General features: G+C 41.0%; 1 protein-coding gene across 8 annotated transcripts in view; it reads left to right on the top strand.

Annotated features, from left to right (window-relative positions):
• The window catches only part of Plcb4 (phospholipase C beta 4), a 363,080-nt gene that overhangs the window by 133,510 nt on the left and 209,376 nt on the right, over window positions 1-20,194 (top strand). For all 8 annotated transcript variants that reach the window (XM_031372018.1, XM_031372023.1, XM_031372019.1 and 5 more), the window contains one exon: window positions 15,194-15,251. The gene's annotated coding sequence lies outside the window, so the exon portion shown is untranslated. The remainder of the gene's footprint in view (window positions 1-15,193; window positions 15,252-20,194) is intronic.

Below are 20,194 nucleotides of genomic sequence, written 5' to 3' on the forward strand. Positions count from 1 at the left end.
TTTTCCATCAAACGAAAATGCATGTTAGGTAGATCTCATATTATTCAAGTTTTCCTTGTTGCATAAAATATTATGTTCTTCTGAGTTAGTACCTGCTGACAATTATGTAAAAAGCAAACCTTTATCTAAGGAGTGCCTGTTTCTGAAATACATTGCCTTAGTTCAATACAAATACAATAAAAGCACACCGAAACAAAGGGAAAAATCATAGCATGCACCTTTGGTCAATATTTATCTTGCTATAGTAATAAAAGAAAGAGAGAAGGTTTTGCATTAATTAAATGGTTTATAATTACTGGCTTTTAGTGAAGGAGGGGAGTCAACAGAGTAAATTGATTCTTCCTGGTTCTTAGTTGTCAGGGAATTATTGAAAGGAAACTGTGCTCCTATTTCTGCAGCAGAACTAATGTGAAAGGAGAGTGGCAAATTAAATAAGGTCAAGATGATTTAGCTAGCAGCTTCAGTCTGCAGAATGATTGCATGCAAGACACAAGTAACTGGAGGGCTTTGTGCTATTAAACGGAGTTCTGCTTTTCAACTTGGAATGGATTCTATCATGTGTGTGAATAGTCACATTAATGAGATATTTTTGGGTGCTCATTTGTCTTCTGGTATCTCAGGTCTACAGATGAGAGTGATTAACACTACACTCTAATCGTGAGCAATAGAGGGGTCAGTAGATTGATAAAATAAAATCGAAGCCCAGCTATGAATTATTAGACCAGTAAATCAAAATTTGAATTAACATTTTATTTTTCTTGAAGGCCACCATTTGAAAATAGTAAAAGGTTATTTTGAACTTCATTCAGCCTTTCAGGATTTCTTAGCTGTGATGGAGCAACCATGTGCTTTATGGGTTTCTGGGGTACCTTAGATGTCATAAATCTGTTCTCTTACTTGGAGGGTGAGATAGGGAGATTTAGTAGACTTAAGGATTCATGCTGCTTAATGATAACATCCTTTAATGTTGTTAAAGCATCCCCAAATGTCAGAACTTCATATTTGCCCTTTTTGTGCTTCAAGTCTTACTTTTATACACCCCAGAATTATAAACAGGGAAGTACATTGTGCTTGTTTTGAGAAAAGCAGAATATCAAAATATATGTCCTTACCTTTCTACTATGCTCCAGCCCATCAGAAGTGGGAAGCCTTAGTCATTCATTTATTCATTCATTCACTAAGCACTGCCCATTGGAAGTGGGAAGCCTTAATCTTTCATTTATTCATTCCCTCACCAAGCACTTACGTAGTATTGTTACATGCATAGAAACACGGCAAAAGGTAGATTTGAGGATAAGTCTAAAGGACAATATTTTAAATATTTTGATTCCAAATGGATTTGTTTAGTGTCACGTCTCTAATGCAGTCCCAAGAACCACATTAGCAGGGTACTAGCTTATCTAGATATCAGATTACAAGGACACAGAGATCTGAAGATAAATTATCCCTCTGTGCGGTAGTGGCATATATGTTATGAAAGTAACCAACCACCTGTTTTTTGTTTTTGTTTTTATTGAATTTAAGGCCATTCCATGGAATGGAATACCATACCTGATACTGTTAATGAAACTAAGAATCTGATACTGGATAGGTCATGGCTTTAGATGAAAAACTACTACTATTATTCTGCAGAAATGATAAACTACTTCTAATGACATATTGCTATACCCATAGATCATCCACCTCTTAACAGAGAAACCTTTTGCAGGAGATGGTAATTAACATAGAAATCTACAACTGAATAACTTGAAGAGACTAAGAACCTTTGGAGCACTAAACCTTAAATGGGATTCCTGTATCATACCATGTCCCTAAGAGTTAGGGATATATGAATAGGAAGAGTTGGAAAGATTATCAGAGCTGGAGGTGGTGGGTGTTTTTCAGACACAAGGCTGTATATATGAACTCATGGAGATTGAGACAGAATGCACAAGTCCTGCAGAAGTTTGAACCAGGCAAAATCCCCACACAAAGAAAGCAAAGTTGGTGCAAAGTCCCACCCCCAGCTGATAAGCTACTTGTAATTAATAGCTACTGGGATAATGAAAATCAGCTTTCTTCAAGGGAATGACACTGAATGTAGCAATCACACTCCAGGCAGGCCTCATGCATAGGAGTAATTGGCCAGCATAAACAGGACTCTTTGGTTTGTGTGTGTGTGTGTGTGTGTGCGCGCGCGCGCGCGCGCGCGCGTGCGCGCGCACTCTTTTGTTGTTGTTTTATTTTGTTCTTTTTAAGAAAGAGAAAGACCATTAAGTTGATGGGTGAGAGGGGATCTGGGAAAAATTGAGGGAGGAAAAACTACATGGTTAAATATACTGTACAGAAAAACTAAAACAATAAACAGTCATTATTCAGTTCCATTGATAATTATGGTATTTCTGGCTGTTCAAAATAATATGGTTTTCTTTACAATCATTATTTACTACCTTACAGCACTAGGTTAACTTCATAAAGATGTTTTTCTTAACTATTAATAATTTTTTTAAAAAATTATTTGTGTGTGGGTATGTGCAGGTGCCCATGGAAGCCAGAGATGTCAGATCCCCTGGATCTGGAGTCAGTAGCCAGCTGCCTGATATGGGTGCTGGCACTGAACACACATCCTTAGTCACAAAGCCATCTCTCTGGTCCCACAAAGAATGGTTTCAATTTTTAACTTTCTGAGAGAAAAGAATAAAAATTTGTATTCTGAAGTGTATATCTTCCCAAGTTTTGTTCCTTCAAACAATTTATACAGTGTATAAAACTTTTGAAATTATAATTTACTTCTTTTGTGCCTTATCTATTCCTGTATGGTGGTTCAAGTTCTTGACTGCATTAATCTTCATCTATTTACATTTCAATCATGCTGTTTATCCATTGTTAACCCATTCATCTGGATAATTCAGGTCAAGCTCAGCCTACAGCAGCCCATAGGGAGTATTACACCAAAGTCATTAAGGGCAGAAGAGGGGAAATGACATTCTCATTTTGATCTTTATTCAGATCCCTCTTCCTCGTTGATACAGAAAATGCTCTAAGAGTTAGTTATTGAAAGTGGCAGTCTAGCTTCTTACCTTCCATTTCTATTCTGCAAAGATCAGCTGTCCCTCCTTGAGCCAGCGTCTGGATTCCAACTCCATAAAGATGCACCTTTCGCTGTTTACTAAGTGGATGTTGCTCTTTCAGCCTTTTGTTGCTACTTGTCAGCTCTGAAGTAGATTCTGTTCCTTACATCCCACATTCAGTCCAGGAATCAGTCCTGATGCCTTGGTCAGACCATGAAGTGAACCTACAGCTTTTCAGATGGGAGGCCGTAGCCATACTGACCAAGCCACTCTCTCTTGGGTCATCTAGGCTCTTATAGCTGGCCGATTGCTGTGCTGCAGTCATTCGCAAGCTGCAGCAAAGCAGCCCTTTAAACCTTAGGTCAAATTGTGTAATTGTACGGTGGAAAACATGTATGTTTTCCTATCTAACCAATAGAGCCCGTGACTACCTGCCCATGACGAGGCTTTAACCTTTCTGCTGTTATATCTTCCTTTATGGATCTGTTTAATATTGTCAAACACACAGTGCCCTCAGGACCCTTGCGCCTGTTGAGCTGTCTTCTGGAGCTCCTTCCAGATTCTCGTGAAAGACATTCCTGTCCTTCTCTCAGGTCTTTGCTTAGATGTCACATTGTCAGCAACACCATTCTGGAGGCCGTTGCTTATAGTAGCAGCCACCAACCATCCTTTTAGCTTGCTGGGAACACAACAAATATTTGTTGGATGAATTAAATAGCTGTTTTTCATGGAAAGACATTTAATTTCCTGTTCCATCTATGGGAGTAGATAAGGACTTTATAAAATCATCCTAGTGGCAGAAAACAAGTCACTGTCACCACAAAGTGGTGGTGAATCAAGCCTGGAAACTGAAAATTGGAACTGCACATGGAATAGCTACATTGTAATCAAATCATTAACTTTTGTAAATATGCTGTGTCTGGCTGTAATAATTTTGAGTCTTGGTTTTATAAAATACCAGAAAATCTGTTGTGTTAAGTTTAAATTATTAGTGTACTTAGAAAATTGCCTTATGTTATAGAATGTGTCTAATGTACTATATATAGTTATATTGATTTATTACACTAATGAGTTTGACTATATTAGAGTTTATACTATTTATTTTGTAGTTTTGTGATTATTATTTGTAGGTATGTGATTATTATTTGTGTGTGTGTGTGTATATATATATATATATATATATATATATATATATATATATATATGGAAAGTTTTAGGAGGAATTTTTCTCCTAGTACCAGGTCACCTCTGTATTTCAGCTGTATAGATTTACTCAGGCCTTTCCTCAATCTCCAAAATCTCCTTAGTGCTTTAAAAATAGAACACTGCGAAATGAAATGAGATCACAATCATTTTCACTGTTCACACTATATTGAGATACCATGTATTTGGTTTTTGTGTGTATGTCTGCATGGTTTATGTGTGCTCATATGTGCACCCATGTGTGTACTCACATGTTCATGTAGGGAAGACAGCAGTAGACACTGAGTGACATCTTTTATTACCCTCTCCCTGATGTTTCTGAGACAGCACCTCTCACTGTACCTATATTGCCAGCAATTTTTTGGAGTCCACCTGGCATGCTACATGCTATTAGGGGAATTGAGGTCTTCATTCAGTGTTTAACACCTAAGAGTGGGCTTAGAGTTTTAAAAAAGTCACAGGATAGGCAAACTGTAAATCTTGGCAGCTACTTAGACATAACCAGTTTTGTAGCAACTGCACAGAAATAAGTTTTCTGCGAAGGAAAAGAAATGCATTCTTTCATTAAAGGGATAATTATTCCTTTCATCTCTTTAACATGGTGGTAAGTGAATCTACCTTTCTGATGCGTGGTCCATTGTCCAGATGCCTGGCCATCCTATCTGGAATGTTCGATCTCTATCCAGATACAGGGTTGTTCTTTTGGCTAGAAGAAAAAAAAATAGCTTTGTCTTAGTGGGTCTTCAGGCTTAAACCACTTGTGCGACTCACTGGGTGTCTAGATAGCAATCACTCTCCACTTTTTGGGATAGTCAGGATCCACTTTTTTTCTTTCTCCTAGGAATGGAGTTCACATGCCACCAAACCTGACTTTCATATGACTACTTAAGGTCTAAACTCGGGGCCTCAAGGCTGTGCAGCAGGCACTTTACCCATAGAGCTATCCCTCATCCTTCATATATGATTAAAATAAGAGGGAAGTGTATATCCCACACAGTACCCGGTGGGTGATGATACAGAACACATTATGGATGGGCATTCAGAATAGTGCTGCTACTTTACAACTCTTCAGTGGTTTCTCATGGCTAAATACAAAGACATGTAATTCAGAGGAGCCATTTATGGGTATTTGGGAAGTGGCTGTTTAACCCCAGCCTTTCACTCATATTTCTATTAGTTCTTTTTATGAGCATCAGAAAGTAGAAGCACCCTTTGTCTGAAGAAAAGAGAAACAAACTGCGCTGTTTCTGATACAGTGAGTTAGGCACTTTGCAGAGGGAAAGAACCATCTATTGGGACGCACATTAACTTAGGTAAGTTACACAGTGCGTTATACTGGGTTCTGAACCCTGAATTAGTCTCAGAGAATTTACATCTAGGAAGAGAAAGCAGGTAAATGGTTGTATGGGAATTAGATGGTGGTGGTGGTGGTGGTGTGTGTGTGGGGGGGAGGTGACACACATGAGCAGTGTGAGGTGGTTTGGACAACAGGGGAATTGTTTTGTGACATGATTGGGTGTTGTATGAGTTTATGCATTTCACAAAAACTGCAGAACTATACTAGAAAGAATGAATTTTATCATGTGCACGCACAATAATAATTATTCTATTCAATTAATGATCTTTATCATTAAAACTGTCTATGCTTCAGTACCCAGGCTTTGCTGCGCCCTGAACGTCCCTGGAGGGTGAGAATATCTAACTACTTCTCCATTTCATTTGACTTTGGTGGCTCTGGTTCCCTATAGTGACTTTGTCTTCCTTCATGCATTACTTGTAGCATCTCAGGCTGCTTGCCTGATGCCAGTAGCAGCAGCTCTCGCTGCAAAGAGCATGGAACTCTCCTAGAAGCCGGCTCCTATCATGTGAAGTGCCATTCTAGATGACCAGCCTATGTTCAGACCATTCATAAACCAGCCGCTCAGGTTCCTACTAACACCAATCATTGTGGATAGGAAAGAGAATGAGAGCGAGCTGCTGTCTACCTATGCATTTGGACACCGTTTTCAGTATGGTGTGTCTTTTGGTGGTCTGGTACTAGCATCTCTGTTCTTGGCTTTGAGGAGTTTACAGTCGTCAAGTGCACCAGTAAAAAACAAATTACCATCAGGACCATGTGGTCCTGCTCTTGATATACTTTGTCACGGAACAGATGGCTGACCAGTTGTGTGTGGCAAAAAAAAAAAACAAAGCAAAGCAAAGCAAAATAAATTATAGAAATACCAACCCAAATTTAAATACCCGGAGAGCTTCAGGGCCTCCAAAGCTCTGGCAAGCTGTCCCTCTGGCTTGTTTGTTTGTTTGTTTGTTTGTTTGTTGTGGTTTTTTGCTGTTTGTTTTTCAGGATGGAAGGTAACCTTTTATGCTTGTGAAGATTGTTTAGGTAGAGCTTTTTGAGGCCATGATTTTGTGGCTTTCTATGTTTCTAGATTACTGGGGCTCGTAAGTCCCCTGTGTCTCTGTGCGTCCCCTCTGCACCCCCCTGAAGAATCTGTAAACTTAGTTTGATCATGAAATGCACTTTCCCAGCAGCATGTTAGAGGGGAATTATAACACACTGAGACGAAACAGGGTTTTCTCTCTCTGGCATTTTTCTGCAGCAGTAGGCCCTTGCGTTTCCTGTGTTCCTATTCTCTGTTTAATTTGCAGACATTGTTTTCTCTATTCTCCTTGTGCCTTGAGAGCAGAAGTAAGGGGGTGGGGGAGGGCCGTATCTGAAGAGCCACTGGAGACCGCAGGCCTGTGATAGGCCTGCCTTGGGTACGATCCCATTTCACTTTACAATAGTGAGTTTGGTAGAAGATTTTGCTGCTTTGTGCAAACAAGGAAACTAGGTCCAGGAGAGGCTAATTGACTTGTAGTCTCAAGGATAGCTCATTCTCACTCCCAAACCGGTTCTCTCTCTACTCCCCCAGGCTCTGGTTTGGAATAGTGTTTTCTCTCTTTATTTTTGCTTGCAAGGGTGGGGGATGGTGAGGAGTCTGCTCTTCTGAGATTGAACCCTGCCGCTTCTGCTCAGGCCCGGTTGCTTCCTGTTTTGCTTCTCAGCTCCCAGGAGGTTTGGCCTAATTCTATATATTTTTTTCAGAGCTTCTTTCCTATACTCCATCCCTTGTTTCTCCTTCCCTCGTGACAGTGTCAGTCCCAAGGCTGACACAGCAAGCACACAAGTCTCTCTTGTGTTACAGATTCCAGCCTCCACTCACCAGAAGGAATTGGGAGAGCAAGGCAGAAGGCCTGTCAGAATGAATCACAGGGGCCCAGAGGGTTCAAACTTTTGGTGCTTGAGCACAGCTAACACACCATCATTCCTGCAACTTTACTTGCGTGTTGTTTCTAGAGAGACTAGAAATTAGTTTCCAAACAAAACAAAACAAATGCAATATTGAAACTACCATCCAGAAGAGATTACAGTTGATACTACCAGTGCTGTTCTCTGTAGGCAGCATCATAGTTTCTGGTGACTGTCCAGTATTGAAGACTTTAATTTATGAAGCGTTTCTGCAAGAGACTTCCAGAAAGAAAGATGTGCCACAGTGCAGATGATGTCCCGCCACTCAGTTCTGGGAGCCAAGTCACATGTGACCATTTGACTACTCTAAAGGAGGGTAATTTGAATTAGTCCACAGTACATCCCAAAGCCTTGGAATCCAACAAAAACAACAACAAACTTTCCTCACTTTTGGATCAGTTACATGTGTGTTAATTTGGAAGTTAGTGGGTTAAATAAAATGCATTCTAGAAATTAAACTTACTTTATTTGTTGTTTTGCACTTCTGAGTGTTGAACCTCAAGCTTGGTCATGATAAGCTCTTAAACCTGAGAATTTTGAGAGAAAGACCAGTTGGACCATTTTTGAGCCAAAAATTGAAAGCAAGCTTTAATTAAATCCTGGCCAGGATGATGGACTCTGGCCAGGTCAAGTCCTAGGTTCCCAGAAAATGGCGACAAATTTGGCAGAGGCTAAAAAAAGGCAAACCTACAAGGTCACCATACTTCCAATCAGGTTGATCAGGGGGTAAGCACTTATCCTGACATATTTCCTGCCTATGTACTTTCCGCCTTCATGTGATCAAGCACATCCAGTGCAGTTGGGTCGAACTTGTTTAGGAGAGTGAAAACCTGTGGCTTTGCTATCTCCCATAAACAATAGCCTCCTCCTCATTTCCGGAAGTATTTATCCTTGGGCAGGTGGTGCTTATAGGGTAAGGTAAATTTGGCCTTTACAAAGCTAGCACTTCCTCCTGGACCTTTTGCCTCAGCTTTTATCTTGTCTTCCTTTTCGTTCTAGTTTCCCCATTGGTAAAAACCACACAGAACAGTAGCACAAGTGTGAACTGACATAACTGATTATCAGTTTTCATAACATTACATATGCGTTCAGTATAGCTTAATTTCCTGTGCAGATCCATAGGCTGCCGCCTCAGACAAATCTGAGGTTTTCCATTGTGTAGGTCTCCTGTGCTATTGTTTCCTAGGAACAATGGCCAAGTCCCTTTCTCTTCTCTGTCTCAAGAAGAATCACTGATGTGTGCTCCATCTGGATAATCACTTCAAGTATGTGACACATATGGAATTATGTAATGTATATCTTTTTGTGGTTAGATTCTCTTGCAACACTCCCTTACCTCCATCCTACTTATTGGTCAACAGTCCTATGTTTTAACGCTGAATAGTATTCTGTCTTTTTTGTGTATTTGTAATGATGATGTGGGGAAGCTTAACACTGCACATGGGACATTCATTTGATGGGTTTGTGGTCTTCCCTGTGTCTGTTGGACAGCACTGATTTCCGAGTATTGTGATTGGAAGTCACCAAAAATGTGTATTTCGATTGCATTTCCAATGATGTCCAGCATTTCCATGTTAAGTGGTGTGTTTTGGTTTTGCTAATTCTTAAGCAGGTTATTTGGAAATGAATAAGGACAACAAAAAGAGAATAAAATCATACCTGTGTTCTTCCCATTTCCTTTTTCCAGCCTGTAGGAGGTAGGCATGTGTGTGTGTGTGTGTGTGTGTGTGTGTGTGTGTATGTGTGTGTGTGTGTGTATGTGTGTGTGTGTGTGTTTCAGTAAGAAAAGCTTTAGGTTTCTATTCACAAAAGACACTTCATAAGGTTAGATAGCAGGAAGGGATACTTCATACTGTCTGCCAGTGCTATTCAGTAGAATAGTTTGAAACTAATTAAATGGCTCATATATATCTTAGACTTTTTCCCCCCTTGGGAACTTAAGAAACTTTTTTTTCAACTTAAGCTTCAAAAAGAGATCAGCTCAGTGAGCTTATGATGGAGGCAAGAAGCGGGACACAGGGGCGCTGCAGAGCAGATTAGAATGCAGTAATGGATAAAAGATAATGCCATTTTCAATTAAAATTGCCCGGGGAAATTAGGTAGGCAGAGAATAATTACCTGTGTTGGCAAGCATCCAGGCTTCTGACACTGAGAGCCTGCTGGAATCTTCTATGGGGTTCACTGAGGATCACAGGAAGCCAGCAATGTTTCATTTATGTGTCGCCTCAGACATATATGAATGTTGTAGCTGTTTTACATGGTATTTTAAGTCAAATGCTGTAGCTTGAGATCCTGTAAAAACAAAAGCCACAAAAAGGCAATACCACATTACATCAGATGAAAGAGAAGTTTCTCTGACAAAATAAATTAGTGTTTCTATGATTTCTGCTATTAGCTAATTAGACAGGAGATGAAGCTGAATAGTAGAAAATGAAGATGCCCAACCATGGTATAGTTCTCCTCTGGATGCTATCGGTACTCGGTTACTGTCACTGGGTAGATGCTACCTGACCCACAGCCTTGCCTAGCATAGCAGGGAAAATGATTCACCTACTGCACATCCACCTTTTTTCTGAGACAAGGTTTCTCTGTATAGCCCTGGCTGTCCTAGAACTCACTCTGTAGACCAGGCTGGCCTTGAACTGAGAAATCTGCCTGCCTCTGCCTCCCAAGTGCTGGGATTAAAGACGTGCTCCACCACTGCCCAGTGCACATCCACCTTGAATGCAGATGTTCTGATCCAATGTGTGTTCCCCTTCACAGCTCCTGTAGAGATTCGGTACTACCAACTCTAAGCATCTGAGCTTGAGGGGGTTCCTTGAGTCTGTAGCATCTGGGCTCTGGCAGCCATGCTGCCCTCATTGGGGCTGGGTGCGATTAATGGAAAAGGATTTGAGATTACTGAACTGGGGGGTTTCCTTTAACTTCACCATGAGGAGGGTCATGATCTTCTCTGTAATGGTAAAGGAACTCGAAGCTTTTTCTACCTTTTCTCTAGGACTAGGTTTTGCTGTTTTCCCATTTGTTCACAATTTATCAGTTCATCCCGAGGCATAATGGAAGAGGATTTGTATGGAGCAAAATTGGGAGAGGTGGGTCAATGGTTAAAAGCGGTTGCTATACTTCCAAAGGACCTAGGGGTTCTGTTCCCAGGCCCTGCATGTCAGCTCACAATTGTGTAATTCCAGTGTCAAGATAGCTGAAGTCTATTCTAACCTCTGAGGGCCCCTCAACTCATATGGTGCATTTATATACACTCACACACATACATATAAAATAAATATATATTTAAAACTTTTAACATGCCAAGGGTTAATGGATATGTAAAACATTTAAATGTTTTTACAATTTTACTTTATTATTATAGTGACATATATATTGCCTCCGTGGAACTTCCAGTAAACAACTTAGTTGAATGACAAAGTAGTTAAATTGGTTTATAAGCTCATTTAGTTAAAAAAAAAAATTTAAGCCCATTTTGTTATTTGTCTGTGTGCTCTCTGCACACATGTGGTTGCTTGCTTTCCTTGTTTATGCATGTTCTCTTTTTCTTTCAGTCTCTGTGTGTGTCCACATGCTTCTCCTAAAGAATGTCAGTTTTCTTGGTATCTAGTTACCTAACAGTTAAGATAAAGAGAGCACTGTCTTGTATCTGTTTAGAACTTGGTGCAGCCTGGGCATTCTTAGGATTGGGATCACTGGGGAAAGGAATGGGAAGATTTTACCTCTGGCTTCAACTTTGAGTAGTGTATCTGTGAACAGAAGGGGAGGGTCCAGGCCATTGTGGGCGGTGCTATCCCTGGGCTGGTGGTCCTGGGTTTAATAAGAAAACAGAGTGAGCAAGCCATGTAGCGCAAGGCAATAAGCGGCACTCCTCTATGACCTCCACACCAACTCCTGCCTCCAGGTTCCTGTCCTGCATAAGTTCTTGCCCTCACTGCTTTTCTCTTTTTAATATTTATTTTGAGGATGAACTGTTATGTGGAAGTGTTGGCCAACTACCCACCTCCCCTCACGTTGCTTTTGGTCATGGTGTTTCATAGTAGCAATAGTAACCCTGACTAATACATTCGGTTAGCTTTTCTTGTGACATCACTTTCTTTCGTAGCCTGAGGTGCACAGATGGCACATGTATGACTGGCACTAGGCGCAATGGCGTAATTTTAATTCTCTCACTCTCACTCTCTTGCTCTCTCTCGTTCTCTCTCTTACACACACACACACACACACACACACACACAGGTATGCGTGCAGATTATTGGTCAGAGCCTCTAGAAAGGAAGGAAGCTGGATTTCAACTTTGTAAGACAGCAAATACATAGCCCTGTTACAGTGTCCCAACTTCGGACTGGCCACAACAGGAGCTCATGAATGTCTTTTAAGTCACTGTGCTTGTGGCAATTTAAGAAGCCACAGAATATGAATACATGAGGGAAGCCTGGCAAAACACTCTATGTCGCTAATTGCAAAGCTCTTACCATTATTTCAAGTTTCAAAGGGATAGCATCCCTGACATGCCTCCCGCAGCTCCTATGGAGAATCCCCAGGTTTGTACTTCAGTGTGGTTATCCACAGCCAATGGCAGATGAAGAGGCCATTACACTTCTTTGCAGCATTTAGAATGTTTTCTCCGACCGGCAGTTTTAGCCTTACGAAGGGACAGATGGGAAGCTAGAGAGCTCTCTGAGTAGGCATTCGCTGCGTGCTGCCAACAGGATCGGCAGAGTGGGAAGGTAGAGGAAATATTCAGGTATCTTCCTTTCATGTTTGTAAACCTTGCTGAAGGGGCGTATGTTAGACCCTCACTCCAGGCTTCCATGATGAAGGGGGCTTGGCACAAGGATCCAGGTTGCAAGTAAACAGTAGGAGCGCTCTGTGGTATTGTGTCTGTAGACTTCGTATCTGGCAAATTGTATGAGGTAGCGAGCCAGTTTCCTTGCTTTGTCTGTGATTCTGCCTGTTCTTAAGGCATTTGTTGAGTTGATTGTCTCTTGTCATTGAGTAGCTGGTGTATAGCAGGTTTTGTTTTACCAGGATCAGTACAATATGGGGATTTGGGCATTTTGTTTAATATCAACTTCCCTTTAACTTTACAGGAAAGAGTATTTCCTTTTTGAAAGGTCGAAGCCCAGAGAGCAGGTAGACAGACACTCCTGACATCTCTTCTCCGGGTTCCTGTCACATGAAGGGCGATTCCTTTCCTAGAGACCACATTTAGGCCTTTAGTGCCCAGACTTATAACATCTGAATGCAGAGGGTGGCAGGCGGGATTCTCACCCGCAGAAGGCAACATTGTCCTGATATGCTTGTATGGAATGGTTTGTGATGAGCTGGTCATGTACGGTGTGCAGATACTGTTTTCCCCCACGAGCTGTAGTGCCTTGCTTTGGTACTGGGGAAATGGAGAAAAGATACATGTGTATTCTGAAAGCCTTTGGTTACAAAAACGATAGATCCCGCAGGACAAATATTCCATGAGCTTCTTAGGACTTTGTTTCATAGCCCCCAACAAGCACAAGAGAGTTAATACATTTAATGTCTCAGCTCTGGGTGGACCACGTAATTATTTCATTCAGCGGTGTTTTTCTGAACTTCTGTTAAGTGACAGGGCCTGTGTTAAGTGCCAGGGATGCTGATGATGGTTTTCAGTGCGTACATAACCCTCATCTTCCTGTCAGCTGCAGTCTCGTGTTCGTATACGGCTACAAACATAAATATAGTATAAAAAAATACAGTAAGTTCCATGAGGGACAGAGCACCATCATAACGAGCCCTGGTTAGGGTACCTTGTGGTTCAGCACCCTCAGCATTCTCTAGAGCCTGCCATCTCTAGGATACCTTGAATATCTCTTCTTGCTTTTATAAAATAGGAACAGTCATATCATATCATTTTAGAGTTTATGTGTGGGTTCTCAAGCTTTATTTTAGTTAGGGTTCCCATTGCTGTGAGGAAACACCATGATCATAAGCAACTTGGGGGAGGAAAGGATGTGTTTTGTTACACTTCTACACCGCAGTTCATCACAGAGTTGTGCAGGATCTCAAGGCAGGAAGCTGGAGGCAAGAACTGCTGAGGAGAACATGGGAGAGTACTGCTCATTTTGCTGTGCATGTCCTGCTCAGCCTGCTTCCTTAGAACACACAGTACCACCTACCTGCCCAGGGTGGCACCACTCACAGTGAGCTGGCTTCTTCCATATCAATCATCAGTCAAGAAAATGCACCACAGGCTTTCCTATGGGCCGATCTGGTGGAGGTATTTTCTCAGTTGAGTTTTCCTCCCCAAATTATTTCCTTTTGTTGATTGGATTCAAGTTGCCTGATTCAAGTTGACATAAAACTAGCCAGCACAACCACAGTTAGATTCATGCTTAATCTGGCTTCTAGTGAATATCACTAAATCAATGAATTCTCAAATATTGTACGTTATATTCAAATGGAATATTTCGTTTCCATGTATGGTTTTGGATGAATTTCATACTTTGTCCTAATTTCACCTCTAAAAGTGGTATGTCTTCTGGTAAAAGTAACATATGGTAGCTCAATATTAGATTTAGACCAAAGGCCCACCTTCCTCTGTCTTTTTCTCCCTCTCCTTTCTTTACTTTCCCTTCCCTTCCACTGTTTCAAGTTTAGAGTGCCGTCACAGCTTCAGATAATGTTCACCTCCAGGTATTTGCACATGGACCAAGGGATGTTCATATCAACACAGCAGGGTCACAGGTGCTCTATACTGCTCCACTTGCCTGAAGTGAATCCTGTGGCCTGTGAATTTATATTTGTAGTTGTCCCTCTAGATTCATATTTGCTGCTTTCTATTTCTTGAAATAGTCCTGGTAGATGTCCCTTCCTGTCATGCATTACAGAAACAGATGGTCAGGATATCAAATTCAGACTGCCATAGATGCCATTTTCCAGCTCTTGATCGCCTGTCTCCATATCTCTACCTGTTCTCCATGTGCCCGTGGGCTTCCTCTTTCTCCCATACACTTTGATACCTCCTAAAACTTTTTTCCTATGAATTGGAAAGGACTTAATATTAAACTTAGCTGAACCAAAACTTGAATACCAAACCCAGGTTTGATGCAAACAGCCTGTTATTAAAGAAAATATGGAAACACAAAAGAAAAACATTTCTTTGCCTATAGCCGCAATTCACAGTAAATCTGCAAATATAATTCCATTGTGAATCTGTTCTGTTCAGCATTTTACTCCCAGGAAATATTTCTTCAAGTGACAGTTCGTTTAAGGACATTTGAAAGAGTTCTTGAAGTTACAGATCATCCAAGGTCATTTCCCTACTAACCAGGAAAGGATTGTCCAATTATTTCCTAAGGTCTTAGCTAGCCTTTTTGTTCAATGGCTACTTAATTACTAAGTTCAGTGTTTGATGGGAGATACCACTGTTGCAGAGCATGAGTAAACCATGTAGCATGCAGCAGTAAATGTCTCTAGTTTGATGACTTGTACCCTTTATTGTCTAAATCTAGCATCGTTAGTAATTTAATCTATCCTGCCTCCTGATGTGCCTTAAGAGATACATACTAGATTTCGATTCTGAAGTCAATGAGTGCTTATGTACACAAGAAAGAACTCTGAAAGGACTTCACGCTGACTTTTTTTTTGTCTGCTCTTGCTTTCTTTGCAGGGACTGTGCACAGGGTTTGATCAGGTAGACATCCCTTGCTGTTGCTCCCAGCTGCCTGGTGAGTACCCACCTTGTAACTCCTGGGGAAGAATCTACATGCAGTGTCTGTTAAAGGTGGTGCATGGCCGTTTTCTTAGGTGTGGTAAAGAGGCAAGCAGAATGCCCTGGGGTTTTCTGGGTGTCATCTCACTAGTTCAGCTGTTGGTTCTGCTGGTTACTAGCCTCTCCTTGTGTTCTTGCTGATTGTGACAGTGTTGCCTGGCCACTGAGTGAGAAACTTTGTAACAGTTTAAGACTGGTACAGGTTTTGTTAGCAGATTCCCACCTTCATGAGAAATCACAGCTCTGCCCATCCACAAGAAACCTTGCTTTTAAGGCAACTACCTGCAGGCGTGACGCCAGGCAATTCCTTCTGTACCTGTCGAACTTTCCCATAAGTCCTTCATGAAGTGCTCCAACAATCAGAATTCTCTCCGTACGGCCGGTCTGTGTTACTTCCAAATGTACACTAGTCAGTATGTTAAGGTAGTACCAGATCCCAGCCAAAGCTGAGAGACGACATACTGCCGATCTCTTCATCAAATTGCTGTTTTATAATTGCTCTTACAAGACTGCACTGTCTGCCCTTTCTTCCTTTAAGAGGCTAAAAGCCACTTGTCAGTGATGCTCAGGAACCAGTGACTTCCCTGCTCCTCCTAATGGCTGCTCTCTGCGTACAGGGCTTTTCATATCACTCTTCCTCAGGGCACTGCACCCATGTCAGGTGCGTCATTATCTCCTGGCACTGACCCTGGCTGATTGTCTTCCGGCCTCTCAGGGAGGGGAAGGAAGAACTGCATAACCCCAACCCGTCTCCAAATGGCCAGTCTTTAATGACATAAGAAGATCAAGAAAGTGGATTTATTATTGTATGTTCCCACCTATTTTTAGTCCAGTGTACTATATTTTACCACCCCCCGAAGGGTGACTCATAAGCTTCTCTTCGTAGGCACTGTCCAGTTAAGGATGCTGAGTAATTTTAGAGACTTTGAATCAGTGTAAATAGATACATCATTTGCTTTCTACCCTGTTTTTCATTATATCCTTCTGGATTGCCAATTTTCCCATACTTACTTATGTTATCCCATAGTGACATTATCCTCAAATGGGTCATTTTTTTATTAACTTTATAATATATTGTATTGATGAAGGCATCTGTGTTTCATGAATATAGATACTAGTGTCAAGAGTCACAGCCGCACCAGAATATAGGAGTGGTTTGTTACATATTCTGAGTTCAAGGAGAAATGCTTTTGTGGCACGTGGTGTAAGTCCTGGCATTTGATGAGAAAGAGCCTTGGGTGGCCTTAAGCCTTAGTTAGACCAGGAGGCACCCAGGCTTCTTCCTTCTCCGTCTTTGTAATGCCTGTTTGGATCTTGGCTACATGGTTGCTTGCTGATAGCTTTGTGTTACTCTTGACCACATATCCAAAGAGAGTTCTTTTATATCCTACCCTGCCCCCCCAGGAGCTCTTAAAAATAAAAGCACTTAAGCACCATTTCAATTGTTAGATCCAGTGAATTATGATTTCTTGAAAATATGGACTGAAATCCAATTCTTCGGATAGCATAAAGGAGAAAGCATCCAGGACCTGGAGTCTGAGCATTGCTGCTTTTGTTTGGGAATTTTCCTTTAGGTCCACTGGTTTCAACAGTGAGTGTTTCAGACACACTAGTCCAAATGTGTTTTTTAGTCTCTTTCATGTCCACAATGTGCATTCACAGTGCATTTAATTCTCGTGGTGGTGTGTTTTAAATTGTTTTTATTTAATGCTACAATGAACTTATCTTATTACCAGTGTTAGTCAATACATTTTGAAATTTAAAATCGATACAGTTTGGGCTTGGAGAGATTGCCCAGTGGTTAAGAATGCTGACTGCTCTTTTCAAGGACCCTGCGTTCAGTTCCCAGCACCCTGAGTACAACTCCCAACTGTCTGTAACTTCAGTTCCAGGGTAACTGAAGCCCTCTTCTGACCACTGTAGGCATACAAGTGGTGCACAGACATACATGCAGACAAAAATTCCATACACATTAAAAAAATTACACAGTGAACACAATGATTATTTTTAGGTAATTTGTCCTCATTTTTATGTTGTTAAACATTCATGTCTAACCAAACCAAAGATGATTTTCAAATTTGGAAAAAGAAAATAGACTTTGGTAAGCTTCTTTCCTGTGGGATTTTAATTCAGAAAATCACTAAGACATGGCTCTTGATAAAACTAGTGTTTGGGCTACATTGTTTTTGAATTATTTCAAGTTGTTTTCATTAGATATTAATTGGATATAGAGTTCCTAATGTAGTGTATGTCTCTCACTAATATCTCTGTCTTCTCTGCTTCCCCCTCTTTTTCTCCTCCCTCTCTTTCCTTATTGAACTTTTCTATGCTATCCTGACTTCTTGTAGAACTGGAAACCCACATATGTTACCTCAGCTATTGGCATCTTTGTCTTTTTTTTCTTTATCTATTTTTAACCTATATTGTAGTACAAATGTTCTCCAGGGGCAAAATATGGTTGCTTATTAGATGGTAGAGCTGCATTTATTCCAAACTCTTGCTTATTAAAGCTGCTGTGATTCACAAGGAAGAACAGTCATGGAATTCTATGGTTTTACATTGTCAAAGCATAGTATTCATGTCAGGATTCTTAAGCTGAGACTGGGTGTGGTGACACATGAACATGGGATGCTGTGATAAGAGGAGGAAGAGGATGAGGAAGAAGAAGAGGAGGATGAGGAAGAGGAGGAAGAGGATGAGGAAGAGGAGGAAGAGGAGGAGGAGGGAGAAGAGGAGGAGAAGGAGGGAGAGGAGGAGGAAGAGGATATGGCAAGAGTTCAAGGCCAGCCTGAGATAGATAACAGAACTCCACATCAAAAACAAATGATTACAACAACATTTGGAATTTATGGAAGATTTCTACAGGAGTGATTTGTTAATCAGGTTGCTCAGCAGACTGGAGGTGGAGAAGATGCCTGTGCAGCCCTATAGGGAAGTAGAGCTGGGGTTCTGGGCCCCTCAGCCCAGTGTGCAAGAGATGCTGCTTCTCTAGAGGCAGCTGAGCTGGGTGTCTTTCTTCCCCACCAGCCTTTGGCTGTAGACAGCACTCCTGCTGTCTGCCATTGCAAGAGAAGATGCTGCAGTGGTGGAAGAAGATTCCACTTAAAAGGTTTAATCATGTTCTCCATCTCTTCCATTCTTTCCTAGCAAAAATTAAGCACTTTTAGAAACTATATGAAATTCATTTTCTTTCCTTGAGAATGTATTATACTATCCTTTCAAATCCCTAAGTCTATGAATGATTGCAGTGTTGAAAGACACATAGATATTTCTCAGCTAGCAGCAATCAGAATTAGGACAACTTAATATTTCAAATTCTTTAACTCATCGTTGCCATGAGTAAAGACTTCAGTGCTATGAGAAAAGAGATAAAGATGCCATGTGGTTTTATGATTGAAAACCATTCTTTCCATAAACAAGTTCAAGTTTGATTTTACCACCTCTAACTACTTCACCTCTACCACCACCATCAACACCACCACCTACTCTACCTCCACCACCACCACCACCACCACCACCACCACCACCACCACCTCAATCCTCCACCACCTTCACCACCGCAAACTCTTCCACCTCCTCCATCTCCTCTACCATCACCATCAACACCACCACCTCCACCACCTTCACCACCACTTTCATTCTATCACTAAGGCAACATCCCCAGCCTGACTTAATTATCTCTTCATCTTATCTCTTTTATTCATCCTTTGAAAACATTTTCACAAACGTTTTAAGGAACCACATGCATTTGCTGGGGCACCTTCAGTTTTAAAATGACACAAAAGTTTATTTTTTGTCCACCTGAGCTCTGAGATCAGTGCTGCCCAGGTGAGCTATGCATGCCAATATAAAATGCTTAGTTTTCTAGTCTTAGAAAGGAAAGGGAAACGAGCGTAGCCGCCACGGCTGAAGGATGGAAGGACTGACATGGTAGGTTAAATTAAGATGAATGATATATTTAGCCTAACATATCCAAATTATTATCATTTGACATTCAGTCAGTATGAGATGTCATACTTTAAAAAAAAACAACAGCTGTACATTGTGTGTGTGTGTGTGTGTGGTGTGTGCTTGTGTGTGTGGTGTGTTTTCACACACAGGTGCATTTATATGCTAGTGCCCCTACATTTTTATGTATACATATGTGTAGCCCAAAGGACAGCGTAGGTGTCATGGTATCCATGTTTTCTGACAGACAAGATCTCTCACTGAACCTAGAGTTTGCTGAGAAAGCCAGACTGGCTGGCCACTACACTCCTCTGAATCCATTTGTCTTGATCTTCCTAGTGATGAGGATTCCAAATGTATTCCACCAGTGCTACATATTTATGTAGGTTCTAGGGATTGAACTCAGATCCTTGGGTTTGCAAAACTAGCCCTTTACCGATTGAGCTATCTTCCTAACCCTACTTTTTTTCTTTTTTCTTCTTTCTCTTCTTTCTTTCTTTCTTTCTTTCTTTCTTTCTTTCTTTCTTTCTTTCTTTCTTTCATAGCAAATCTCAGCTCAGAATGGTGATATTTTAAGAGTCCAGTAACATTTGGCTTTTGTGGACCAATGTGCACAGTACAGCTTTGCAGTGGTATAGAAACCTCTAGTAAAAGGCTTTACTACTTTTAATAAGACTGTTTGCTGGGCTGGGGACTTTCCCAGTTTGGAACTCCATTCAGTAAAAAAGTCAGGCAACACTTCTGTCCAGCTGAAGTGAGCTGAAGTGGAGTGGATCAGTCATTGCCTGTTTGAGAGCCTGACAAAAAAGAGCTGGAGATAAAAAAACAAAATGAAACAAAAAACAAACCCTGAATTTTGCAGGTGTGATGTTACTGATAACCTTTAGGAGTGGTAATATTCTAGGATTAATTTTTGGTAGAATGTGAGTTGCATATAGAAATGTTAACGAA

The sequence above is a fragment of the Mastomys coucha genome, unplaced genomic scaffold, assembly GCF_008632895.1.
Source record: "Mastomys coucha isolate ucsf_1 unplaced genomic scaffold, UCSF_Mcou_1 pScaffold15, whole genome shotgun sequence".
Lineage (NCBI taxonomy): Eukaryota > Metazoa > Chordata > Mammalia > Rodentia > Muridae > Mastomys > Mastomys coucha.